We start from the raw sequence: 13,054 nt of genomic DNA on the forward strand, positions 1-13,054 counted from the left end.
AAGCCAGGAAAGATGTAACTGCAAAGCATTATCACCGCATATGGCGGAAATATGTTGCTTGGTGTGAGGCCGAAAAGGCCCCAACAGAGGAATTTCAACTAGGTCGATTTCTGCATTTCCTACAAACAGGAGTGACTATGGGCCTGAAATTAGGCTCCATTAAGGTACAGATCTCGGCTCTGTCGATTTTCTTCCAGAAAGAACTGGCTTCATTGCCTGAAGTTCAGACGTTTGTGAAGGGAGTGCTGCATATTCAGCCCCCGTTTGTGCCTCCAGTGGCACCTTGGGATCTCAACGTGGTGTTGAGTTTCTTAAAATCACATTGGTTTGAGCCACTTAAAACCGTGGATCTAAAATATCTCACGTGGAAAGTGGTCATGTTATTGGCCTTGGCTTCGGCCAGGCGTGTGTCAGAATTGGCGGCTTTGTCATGTAAAAGCCCTTATCTGATTTTCCATATGGATAGGGCAGAATTGAGGACTCGTCCTCAGTTTCTCCCTAAGGTGGTATCAGCTTTTCACTTGAACCAACCTATTGTGGTGCCTGCGGCTACTAGGGACTTGGAGGATTCCAAGTTGCTGGACGTAGTCAGGGCCTTGAAAATTTATGTTTCCAGGACGGCTGGAGTCAGGAAAACTGACTCGCTATTTATCCTGTATGCACCCAACAAGCTTGGTGCTCCTGCTTCTAAGCAGACTATTGCTCGCTGGATTTGTAGCACAATTCAGCAGGCGCATTCTGCGGCTGGACTGCCGCATCCTAAATCAGTAAAAGCCCATTCCACAAGGAAGGTGGGCTCATCTTGGGCGGCTGCCCGAGGGGTCTCGGCTTTACAACTTTGCCGAGCTGCTACTTGGTCAGGGGCAAAACACGTTTGCAAAATTCTACAGATTTGATACTCTGGCTGAGGAGGACCTGGAGTTCTCTCATTCGGTACTGCAGAGTCATCCGCACTCTCCCGCCCGTTTGGGAGCTTTGGTATAATCCCCATGGTCCTTACGGAGTTCCCAGCATCCACTAGGACGTCAGAGAAAATAAGATTTTACTCACCGGTAAATCTATTTCTCGTAGTCCGTAGTGGATGCTGGGCGCCCGTCCCAAGTGCGGATTGTCTGCAATACTTGTACATAGTTACTGTTAACTAAAGGGTTATTGTTGAGCCATCTGTTGAGAGGCTCAGTTGTTTTCATACTATTAAACTGGGTATTGTATCACGAGTTATACAGTGTGATTGGTGTGGCTGGTAAGAGTCTTACCCGGGATTCAAAATCCTTCCTTATTATGTCAGCTCGTCCGGGCACAGTGTCCTAACTGAGGCTTGGAGGAGGGTCATAGTGGGAGGAGCCAGTGCACACCAGGTGACCTAAAGCTTTCTTTCTCTGACGTCCTAGTGGATGCTGGGAACTCCGTAAGGACCATGGGGAACAGCGGCTCCGCAGGAGACTGGGCACAAAAGTAAAGCTTTAGGACTACCTGGTGTGCACTGGCTCCTCCCCCTATGACCCTCCTCCAAGCCTCAGTTAGATTTTTGTGCCCGGCCGAGAAGGGTGCACACTAGGGGCTCTCCTGAGCTTCTTAGTGAAAGTTTAGTTTTAGGTTTTTTATTTTCAGTGAGACCTGCTGGCAACAGGCTCACTGCATCGAGGGACTAAGGGGAGAAGAAGCGAACCTGCCTGCTTGCAGCCAGCTTGGGCTTCTTAGGCTACTGGACACCATTAGCTCCAGAGGGACCGAACACAGGCCCAGCCTCGGAGCTTGGTCCCAGAGCCGCGCCGCCGGCCCCCTTACAGAGCCAGAAGCAAGAAGAGGTCCGGAAAAATCGGCGGCAGAAGACATCAGTCTTCAACAAGGTAGCGCACAGCACTGCAGCTGTGCGCCATTGTTACTCAGGCACACTTCACACTTCGGTCACTGAGGGTGCAGGGCGCTAGGGGGGGGCGCCCTGAGCAGCAATGTACACACCTTGGCTGGCATAAATACACCACATATAACCCCCAGGGCTATATGGATGTATTTTAACCCCTGCCAGAACTCACCAAAAAGCGGGAGAAAAGGCCGCCGAGAAGGGGGCGGAGCCTATCTCCTCAGCACACGGGCGCCATTTAATATCACAGCTCCGCTGGAAGGACGTCTCCCTGACTCTCCCCTGCAGTCCTGCACTACAGAAAAGGGTAAAAAAGAGAGGGGGGCACTAATTTGGCGCAGTTTTAATACTAACAGCAGCTATAAAGGGAAAAGCACATTTTATAGTGGTATTCCTGTCTATATATAGCGCTCTGGTGTGTGCTGGCATACTCTCCCTCTGTCTCCCCAAAGGGCTAGTGGGGTCCTGTCCTCTATCAGAGCATTCCCTGTGTGTGTGCGGTGTGTCGGTACGATTGTGTCGACATGTTTGAGGAGGAAAATGAGATGGAGGCGGAGCAATTGCCTATTATAGAGTTGTCACCCCCTAGGGAGTCGACACCTGAGTGGATGAGCTTATGGAAGGAATTGCGTGACAGTGTCAGCTCTTAACGACAGACAGTTGACGACATGAGACAGCCGGCTACTCAGCTTGTGCCTGTCCAGGGGTCTCAAACGCCATCAGGGGCTTTAAAACGCCCGTTACCTCAAATGGCAGACACGGATACTGACTCCAGTGTCGATGATGAGGAGACAAACGTGACTTCCACTAGTGCCACACGTTACATGATTGAAGCAATGAAAAATGTATTGCATATCTCTGATAATACAAGTACCACTAAAAAGGGTATTATGTTTGGTGAGAAAAAACTGCCTGTAGTTTTTCCTGTACCCGAGGAATTAAATGAAGTGTGTGATGAGGCGTGGGTTTCCCCCGATAAAAAACTGATAATTCCTAAAAGGTTATTGGCATCGTACCCTTTCCCGCCAGAGGATAGGGCACGTTGGGAAACACCCCCTAGGGTGGATAAAGCGCTCACACGCTTGTCTAAACAGGTAGCACTACCCTCTCCTGATACGGCCGCCCTAAAGGAACCTGCCGATAGAAAGCTGGAGAATATCCTAAAATGTATATACACTCACACGGGTGTTATACTGCGACCAGCAATCGCCTCAGCCTGGATGTGCAGTGCGGGCCTGGCGTGGTCGGATTCCCTGACTGAAAATATTGATACCCTAGATAGGGACAGTATATTACTGACTAAAAGCATTTGAAGGATGCATTTCTATATATGCGTGATGCACAGAGGGATATTTGCCGACTGGCATCAAGAGTTAGCGCGCTGTCCATTTCTGCAAGAAGAGGTTTATGGACGCGGCAGTGGTCAGGTGATGCGGATTCTAAAAGGCACATGGAAGTATTGCCTTGTAAGGGGGAGGAGTTATTTGGGGTAGGTCTATCAGACCTGGTAGCCATGGCAACTGCTGGAAAATCCACATTTTTACCCCAGGTAGCTTCTCAACCTAAGAAGACGCCGTATTATCAGGCGCAGTCCTTTCGGCCCCATAAGGGCAAGCGGGCAAAAGGCGCCTCATTTCTGCCCCGTGGCAGAGGGAGAGGAAAAAGGCTGCAACAAACAGCCAGTTCCCAGGAACAAAAGCCCTCTCCCGCCTCCGCAAAGTCCTCAGCATGACGCTGGGGCTTTACAAGCGGACTCAGGCACGGTGGGGGCCCGTCTCTAGAAGTTCAGTGCGCAGTGGGCCCACTCGCAAGTGGACCCCTGGATCCTTCAGGTGGTATCTCAGGGGTACAAATTGGAATTCGAGACGTCTCCCCCTCGCCGTTTTCTAAAGTCTGCTTTACCGATGTCTCCCTCAAACAGGGAGGCAGTATTGGAAGCCATTCACAAGCTATATTCCCAGCAGGTGATAATCAAGGTACCCCTCCTACAACAGGGAAAGGGGTACTATTCCACACTATTTGTGGTACCGAAGCCGGAGGGCTCGGTGAGACCAATTTTAAACCTAAAATCCTTAAACACTTACATACAAAGGTTCAAATTCAAGATGGAGTCACTCAGAGCAGTGATTGCAAACCTGGAAGAAGGGGACTATATGGTGTCTCTGGACATCAAAGATGCTTACCTACATGTCCCAATTTACCCTTCTCACCAAGGGTACCTCAGGTTTGTGGTACAGAACTGTCACTATCAGTTTCAGACGCTGCCGTTTGGATTGTCCACGGCACCCCGGGTCTTTACCAAGGTAATGGCCGAAATGATGATACTCCTTCGAAGGAAGGGAGTTTTAGTTATCCCTTACTTGGACGATCTCCTGATAAGGGCAAGATCCATGGAACAGTTGGAAGTCGGAGTAGCACTATCTCAGATAGTGCTGCGCCAGCACGGTTGGATTCTCAATATTCCAAAATCGCAGCTGATCCCGACGACACGACTTCTATTCCTAGGGATGATCCTGGACACAGTCCAGAAAAAGGTGTTTCTCCCGGAGGAGAAAGCCAGGGAGTTATCCGAACTAGTCAGAAATCTCCTAAAACCAGGCCAAGTATCAGTGCATCAATGCACAAGGGTCCTGGGAAAGATGGTGGCTTCTTACGAAGCAATCCCATTCGGCAGATTCCACGCAAGAACCTTCCAGTGGGATCTGCTAGACAAATGGTCCGGGTCGCATCTTCAGATGCATCAGCGGATAATCTTGTCACCAAGGACAAGGGTGTCTCTCCTGTGGTGGTTGCAGAGTGCTCATCTTCTAGAGGGCCGCAGATTCGGCATTCAGGACTGGGTCCTGGTGACCACGGATGCCAGCCTGAGAGGCTGGGGAGCAGTCACACAGGGAAGAAATTTCCAGGGCTTGTGGTCAAGCCTGGAGACATCACTTCACATAAATATCCTGGAGCTAAGGGCCATCTACAATGCTCTAAGCCTAGCAAGACCTCTGCTTCAAGGTCAGCCGGTGCTGATCCAGTCAGACAACATCACGGCAGTCGCCCACGTAAACAGACAGGGCGGCACAAGAAGCAGGAGGGCAATGGCAGAAGTTGCAAGGATTCTTCGCTGGGCGGAAAATCATGTGATAGCACTGTCAGCAGTGTTCATTCCGGGAGTGGACAACTGGGAAGCAGACTTCCTCAGCAGACACGACCTCCACCCGGGAGAGTGGGGACTTCACCCAGAAGTCTTCCACATGATTGTGAACCGTTGGGAAAAACCAAAGGTGGACATGATGGCGTCCTGCCTCAACAAAAAACTAGACAGGTATTGCGCCAGGTCAAGGGACCCTCAGGCAATAGCTGTGGACGCTCTGGTAACACCGTGGGTGTACCAGTCAGTGTATGTGTTCCCTCCTCTGCCTCTCATACCCAAGGTACTGAGAATCATAAGAAGGAGAGGAGTAAGAACTATACTCGTGGCTCCGGATTGGCCAAGAAGGACTTGGTACCCGGAACTTCAAGAGATGCTCACAGAGGACCCGTGGCCTCTACCTCTAAGAAGGGACCTGCTCCAGCAGGGACCCTGGGGGAAATTTACTAAGCTCCCGATTTTGACCGAGATGCCGTTTTTTCATCAAAGTGTCATCTCGGTAATTTACTAAACACTAATCACGGCAGAGATGAGGGCATTCGTAATTTTTTGCAAGTCCAAGTAAAAAATTACGAATGAATACACCATTGGTCAAAACGCGGCTGTTTAAGTATGAATCTCGGTCATTTACTAAGAAGTGCAAAGCAAAAAAAAAAAAACACTGCCGTGAAAAATTACAACTCGTAAAAAAGTGCTAAAAAAAAACAGACCTTTTTTTTTTATTCGTGATTGGATAGGCATGCACGGATCCATGAGATCCGTGCATGTATATCAGTGGGAAGGGGTGGGAAAGTGCTTATTTTTTCAAAAAAAAATTGCGTGGGGTCCCCCCTCCTAAGCATAACCAGCCTCGGGCTCTTTGAGCCGATCCTGGTTGCCGAAATATGGGAAAAAAAATGACAGGGGTTCCCCCATATTTAAGCAACCAGCATCGGGCTCTGCGCCTGGTCCTGGTCCCAAAAATACGGGGGACAAAAAGAGTAGGGGTCCCCCGTATTTTTAAAACCAGCACCGGGCTCCACTAGCTGGACAGATAATGCCACAGCCGGGGGTCACTTTTATATAGTGCCCTGCGGCCGTGGCATCAAAAATCCAACTAGTCACTCCTGGCCGGGGTACCCTGGGGGAGTGGGGACCCCTTCAATCAAGGGGTCCCCCCCTCCAGCCACCCAAGGGCCAGGGGTGAAGCCCGAGGCTGTCCCCCCCCATCCAATGGGCTGCGGATGGGGAGGCTGATAGCCTTTGTTGTAAAAGAAAAGATATTGTTTTTAGTAGCAGTACTACAAGGCCCAGCAAGCCTCCCCCGCATGCTGGTACTTGGAGAACCACAAGTACCAGCATGCGACGGAAAAACGGGCCCGCTGGTACCTGTAGTACTACTACTAAAAAAATACCCAAAAAAAGACAAGACACACACACCGTGAAAGTATAATTTTATTACATACATACATACACACATACATACATACTTACCTTAAGTTCCCACGCAGGTCGGTCCTCTTCTCCAGTAGAATCCAAGGGGTACCTGTTGAAGAAATTATACTCACGAGATCCAGGGGTCCAGGCTCCTCGGGAAATCCAGGGGTAATCCACGTACTTGAAAAAAATAACAAAACGGTGTCCCGACCACGAACTGAAAGGGGACCCATGTTTGCACATGGGTCACCTTTCCACGAATGCCAGAAACCCACTTTGACTTCTGTCTAAGTGGGTTTCTTCAGCCAATCAGGGAGCGCCACGTTGTAGCACTCTCCTGATCAGCTGTGTGCTCCTGTCCTCACTGACAGGCAGCACACGGCAGTGTTACAATGTAGCGCCTATGCGCTACATTGTAACCAATGATGGGAACTTTCTGCCCTGCGGTTGACCTAAAGTGACGTCACCGCTGAGCAGAAAGTTCCCATCATTGGTTACAATGTAGCGCATAGGCGCTACATTGTAACACTGCCGTGTGCTGCCTGTCAGTGAGGACAGGAGCACACAGCTGATCAGGAGAGTGCTACAACGTGGCGCTCCCTGATTGGCTGAAGAAACCCACTTAGACAGAAGTCAAAGTGGGTTTCTGGCATTCGTGGAAAGGTGACCCATGTGCAAACATGGGTCCCCTTTCAGTTCGTGGTCGGGACACCGTTTTGTTATTTTTTTCAAGTACGTGGATTACCCCTGGATTTCCCGAGGAGCCTGGACCCCTGGATCTCGTGAGTATAATTTCTTCAACAGGTACCCCTTGGATTCTACTGGAGAAGAGGACCGACCTGCGTGGGAACTTAAGGTAAGTATGTATGTATGTGTGTATGTATGTATGTATGTAATAAAATTATACTTTCACGGTGTGTGTGTCTTGTCTTTTTTTGGGTATTTTTTTAGTAGTAGTACTACAGGTACCAGCGGGCCCGTTTTTCCGTCGCATGCTGGTACTTGTGGTTCTCCAAGTACCAGCATGCGGGGGAGGCTTGCTGGGCCTTGTAGTACTGCTACTAAAAACAATATCTTTTCTTTTACAACAAAGGCTATCAGCCTCCCCATCCGCAGCCCATTGGATGGGGGGGGACAGCCTCGGGCTTCACCCCTGGCTCTTGGGTGGCTGGGGGGGGGGGACCCCTTGATTGAAGGGGTCCCCACTCCCCCAGGGTACCCCGGCCAGGAGTGACTAGTTGGATTTTTGATGCCACGGCCGCAGGGCACTATATAAAAGTGACCCCCGGCTGTGGCATTATCTGTCCAGCTAGTGGAGCCCGGTGCTGGTTTTAAAAATACGGGGGACCCCTACTCTTTTTGTCCCCCGTATTTTTGGGACCAGGACCAGGCGCAGAGCCCGATGCTGGTTGCTTAAATATGGGGGAACCCCTGTCATTTTTTTTCCCATATTTCGGCAACCAGGATCGGCTCAAAGAGCCCGAGGCTGGTTATGCTTAGGAGGGGGGACCCCACGCAATTTTTTTTTAAAAATTTTACAGTGTTTAATTAAAAAAAAAAAAAAAATAGAACCCCAGCACGGATCACACAGATCCGGCCGAGATTAATTGTAAAAAAGTCGGCAGTGTTTTGCTAATCACTGCCGTAAAAAACACAAAAAAAACACGAATGACATCGACATCGGAAGAAAAGAAAAACCCGAATACGACAGCTTAGTAAATCCATCGTAACAAATTCAAAAAGTTGCAGTTTTACACTTTCGATGTCATTCGTGATTGAACTTTGACCTGAAACGGGAAAATACGAATCTTAGTAAATTTACCCCCCTGTCTGTTCCAAGACTTACCGCGGCTGCGTTTGACGGCATGGCGGTTGAACGCCGGATCCTGAAGGAAAAAGGCATTCCGGATGAAGTCATCCCTACCCTGATCAAAGCCAGGAAGGATGTAACCGTACAGCATTATCACCGTATTTGGCGTAAATATGTTGCGTGGTGCGAGGCCAGGAAGGCCCCTACAGAGGAATTTCAACTGGGTCGTTTCCTGCATTTCCTGCAAACAGGACTGTCTATGGGCCTAAAATTAGGGTCCATTAAGGTTCAAATTTCGGCCCTGTCGATTTTCTTCCAGAAAGAACTGGCTTCAGTTCCGGAAGTTCAGACGTTTGTCAAGGGAGTACTGCATATACAGCCTCCTTTTGTGCCTCCAGTGGCACCTTGGGATCTCAATGTAGTTTTGGGGTTCCTAAAATCACATTGGTTTGAACCACTCACCACTGTGGACTTAAAATATCTCACTTGGAAAGTGGTAATGCTGTTGGCCCTGGCTTCAGCCAGGCGTGTCTCAGAATTGGCGGCTTTATCCTATAAAAGCCCTTACCTAATTTTTCATACGGACAGGGCAGAATTGAGGACTCGTCCTCAATTTCTCCCTAAGGTGGTTTCAGCGTTTCACTTGAACCAGCCTATTGTGGTACCTGCGGCTACTAGGGACTTGGAGGACTCCAAGTTGCTGGACGTAGTCAGGGCCCTGAAAATATATGTTTCCAGGACGGCTGGAGTCAGGAAATCTGACTCGCTGTTTATCCTGTATGCACCCAACAAGCTGGGTGCTCCTGCTTCTAAGCAAACTATTGCTCGTTGGATTTGTAGTACAATTCAGCTTGCACATTCTGTGGCAGGCCTGCCACAGCCAAAATCTGTAAAAGCCCATTCCACAAGGAAGGTGGGCTCATCTTGGGCGGCTGCCCGAGGGGTCTCGGCTTTACAACTTTGCCGAGCAGCTACTTGGTCAGGGGCAAACACGTTTGCTAAATTCTACAAATTTGATACCCTGGCTGAGGAGGACCTGGAGTTCTCTCATTCGGTGCTACAGAGTCATCCGCACTCTCCCGCCCGTTTGGGAGCTTTGGTATAATCCCCATGGTCCTTACAGAGTTCCCAGCATCCACTAGGACGTCAGAGAAAATAAGAATTTACTTACCGATAATTCTATTTCTCGTAGTCCGTAGTGGATGCTGGGCGCCCATCCCAAGTGCGGATTGTCTGCAATACTTGTACATAGTTATTGTTACAAAAATCGGGTTATTATTGTTGTGAGCCATCTTTTCAGAGGCTCCTCTGTTATCATGCTGTTAACTGGGTTCAGATCACAGGTTGTACGGTGTGATTGGTGTGGCTGGTATGAGTCTTACCCGGGATTCAAAATCCTTCCTTATTGTGTACGCTCGTCCGGGCACAGTATCTTAACTGAGGCTTGGAGGAGGGTCATAGGGGGAGGAGCCAGTGCACACCAGGTAGTCCTAAAGCTTTACTTTTGTGCCCAGTCTCCTGCGGAGCCGCTGTTCCCCATGGTCCTTACGGAGTTCCCAGCATCCACTACGGACTACGAGAAATAGAATTATCGGTAAGTAAATTCTTATTTTAATTGTGCCCAGTCTCCTGCGGAGCCGCTATTCCCCATGGTCCTTACGGAGTTCCCAGCATCCACTACGGACTACGAGAAATAGATTTACCGGTGAGTAAAATCTTATTTTTTGGTGTATATATGGTGTATATTATTTACTAACTTACTCATACCCTGCAACATTTTATACATGAAAACCGGTTCAAATTAGGAAAGTATAGGAAAGGGGGGTGGCCATGCCCCATTTACCCGTGATCACGTCCCCTTTCCTATACTTTCAGTGTTAATTTGGAGAGTCAAAAATCGGTACAAAGCCCTTTTTGGCAGGTACAGACCTTGAAAAAAAAAAAAAAGGTACTGTACCTGCCACAAAGGTACAGTTGAAGGGTATGCTCACTATCTGAAAAGTGCACTTTTTGTGAAGTAGACCATTTCCAGCAACTTCACAGGACTGATTTTTATGTGTTCCCTCTATGGCCGAGATTCCTAATAGTTCTGGTCTTGTGACTCTCTCATTTTAAACAAATCATTTACATTGACTATGAGAAGTATTTACCCTGGAACCAACATGTTTTTTTTATTAGGAATTTTTCCACTAGTAATAAACTTTGTAATGTGAAAATAAACTGATTTTTTTCTTAATTAGAAATAGAACCAAACATTGATTTTGTAACTATTCATCCCCCATACACTGCAATTATCGTCCCAATCAGTTGATTATCAGCCCAATAACTGCACAGTGTATGGCCGCAAGCAAGCACCAATTATCGCTCAGTCGGGCATGAGAAATCTTTCAGCATGGATATACTCGCCATTAGACAGCCAAACCAATTAACTGACAGTGTTTGGCATATGTCAGATAATTGGTCATGTTGCTTTGATGGTGAGTTTTATCTCACAGTCTATAGCCAGCATAAGGTATGCCCAATTATACCCATTTCATACTAAAATCCTGGGTCCAGTCTGAGTCACTGAACATGGGTTTCAAGCTATGTCACAGTGGCTTGAAACCCATTCACACCGCAGGCTGAACTTTGGTTATTGCTGGGGCTTTTCCTCTGCCTGCGCCAAAAGGACGGAAAGGATCCGACATCTTAGTATTCAATGAGCGGCATTTGGCCATTCCTGACAATACTAACGCGACTTTTGTAAAAGTCGGATTGACATTGTCGGAAACGGGGCTAACACCTGTCGGATTTGCCCATGTTTCCGACAAAACGTGCCGTCGATCCACGTGCTATCCGACAAGTCGTAAAAAAGTCAGAAACTGCCGTCTTTCCGACAAGAAGGCAGTTTCCAGCTGCAATTGAATACCACCCATAATCTCGAAGTGCTAGTGAGCTGGATCTCGATAGAGCAGTGGTTCCCAAACTTTTTTGAAGCATGGCGCCCTAGAGTATCAGAATGTTTTTACACTGGACCCCTACACCAAAAGTTTCTTATTAAGAAATTTAGAAAGAAAAAATAAATAAAATTGTGTTATCTATATCATCCCTAAGTAAAGCTATGTGATGGTGGACAGGATTCACTTCTGTTTGTTCACATATTTTATGATTGGAAGCCACAACCACTGGTTTGCCTATTACATTGACCAGAAATAATTATTAATTGGTCCTGGACAACCAACCCAGGGCACCCCTGCATGTGCCCCGATGCACCCCAGGGTGCCATGGCTCCCAGTTTGGGAACCACTGCCATAGAATATTAATGGGACCCTAGTTAGAAGGCCCAGGTTACCCGTTCACACTGCCCCTTAACCTCGGTCCTTCCAAGGACTAACCCTGCTCGCTACCTGGTTGGATTCCTGGGTCACTGTATCCGGTTATTTTTCGGGGACCCTTTCAAACCAAGCAAAGACCAAGGTTAACCCGGGTTTTTTGTCATTGTGAAAGGGGTATTAATCAGTTGTATGACAACGGATTGCTCCAGAGTTTAGGGTCCACCTGCATACAATGAATGTTTTGATTTTTTTGTATTTTAAAATAAATACCTGTCTGAGAAATCCCACAGTTGATGCATTGCCAAGTTATTACTTCATCAGGGAGATAAAATAATATTAAAATGAAGTACTAGAAAAGACGCAGCATACATACATATATTTCCAAGAACACTACAAAGTCTAAAATAAAGAAATGGACATAATATGCCATCTATAAATTTGTGTAGAACACCCTCCAAAATTGATTATCTATAGAAAGCTATTTTTTCCTATTTGTTAGGAAGTTCACCAAGAGGTGTATAGCAACTCATAAATGTACTGTCTTCCATGGCAGAGATAGGAGACATAGGGGGTCATTCTGAGTTGATCGCTTGCTAGCAGTTTTTAGCAGCCGTGCAAACGCTAAGCCGCCGCCCTCTGGGAGTGTATTAGCTTAGCAGAAGTGCGAACGAAAGGATCGCAGAGCGGCTACAAAAAAATTTGTCCAGTTTCAGAGTAGCTCCAGACTTACTCCTAGCTTGCGATCACTTCAGACTGTTCAGTTCCGGATTTGACGTCACAAACACGCCCTGCGTTTGGCCAGCCACGCCTGCGTTTTTCCTGGCATGCCCACGTTTTTTCGAACACTCCCTTAAAACGGTCAGTTGACACCCAGAAACGCCCCTTTCCTGTCAATCACTCTGCGGCTGGCATTGCGACTGAAAAGCGTCGCTAGACCTTGTGTAAAAATACATCGGCCGTTGTGAAAGTACGTCGCGCGTGCGCACTGCGCCGCATACGCATGCACAGAAGTGCCGCTTTTTCACTTAATCGCTGCGCTGCAAACTTTTTTCACTAGCGATCAACTCAGAATGACCCCCATTATCCTCACATGAAATTACCTTTACTTCGACCAGCATGTGAGAGATGGAGGAAGATCCCATTGTATGATGAGATCAATTAATTTATTTACTAAACGGCACCTTTTCAAAGCATATTGCATGCAGAATTTAAACCTACAATGCTATTTATACAATACCTGGACTTGCACTTAATAGTATTGCAGGTTTAAGTTGTGCAGTGGAAAATGTTGATAATCGTTTGTTTTAAAAAGCTGCCAATTTGGTAATACACTCCCAAGAATGAACATGTTTGCCTCAATGCTATGTGATATGTGAGACTCAAGCATAAGACTCCACATTAATCAATGGTCCTGATTCAGACATGGGGGCAGGTTACACAGCAGCTGTGCCTTTGGATGCAGTTGCGGTGCGATAATATGCTATTGCTGCAAATAGACACCCCCTGCGTGC

General features: G+C 47.7%; 1 protein-coding gene across 2 annotated transcripts in view; it reads left to right on the plus strand.

Moving 5' to 3' along the window:
* ZC3H12B (zinc finger CCCH-type containing 12B) overlaps window positions 1-13,054 on the plus strand; it is a 323,692-nt gene that overhangs the window by 36,288 nt on the left and 274,350 nt on the right. The window lies entirely within an intron of this gene.

The sequence above is a fragment of the Pseudophryne corroboree genome, chromosome 8 (genome assembly GCF_028390025.1).
Source record: "Pseudophryne corroboree isolate aPseCor3 chromosome 8, aPseCor3.hap2, whole genome shotgun sequence".
Classification (NCBI taxonomy): domain Eukaryota; kingdom Metazoa; phylum Chordata; class Amphibia; order Anura; family Myobatrachidae; genus Pseudophryne; species Pseudophryne corroboree.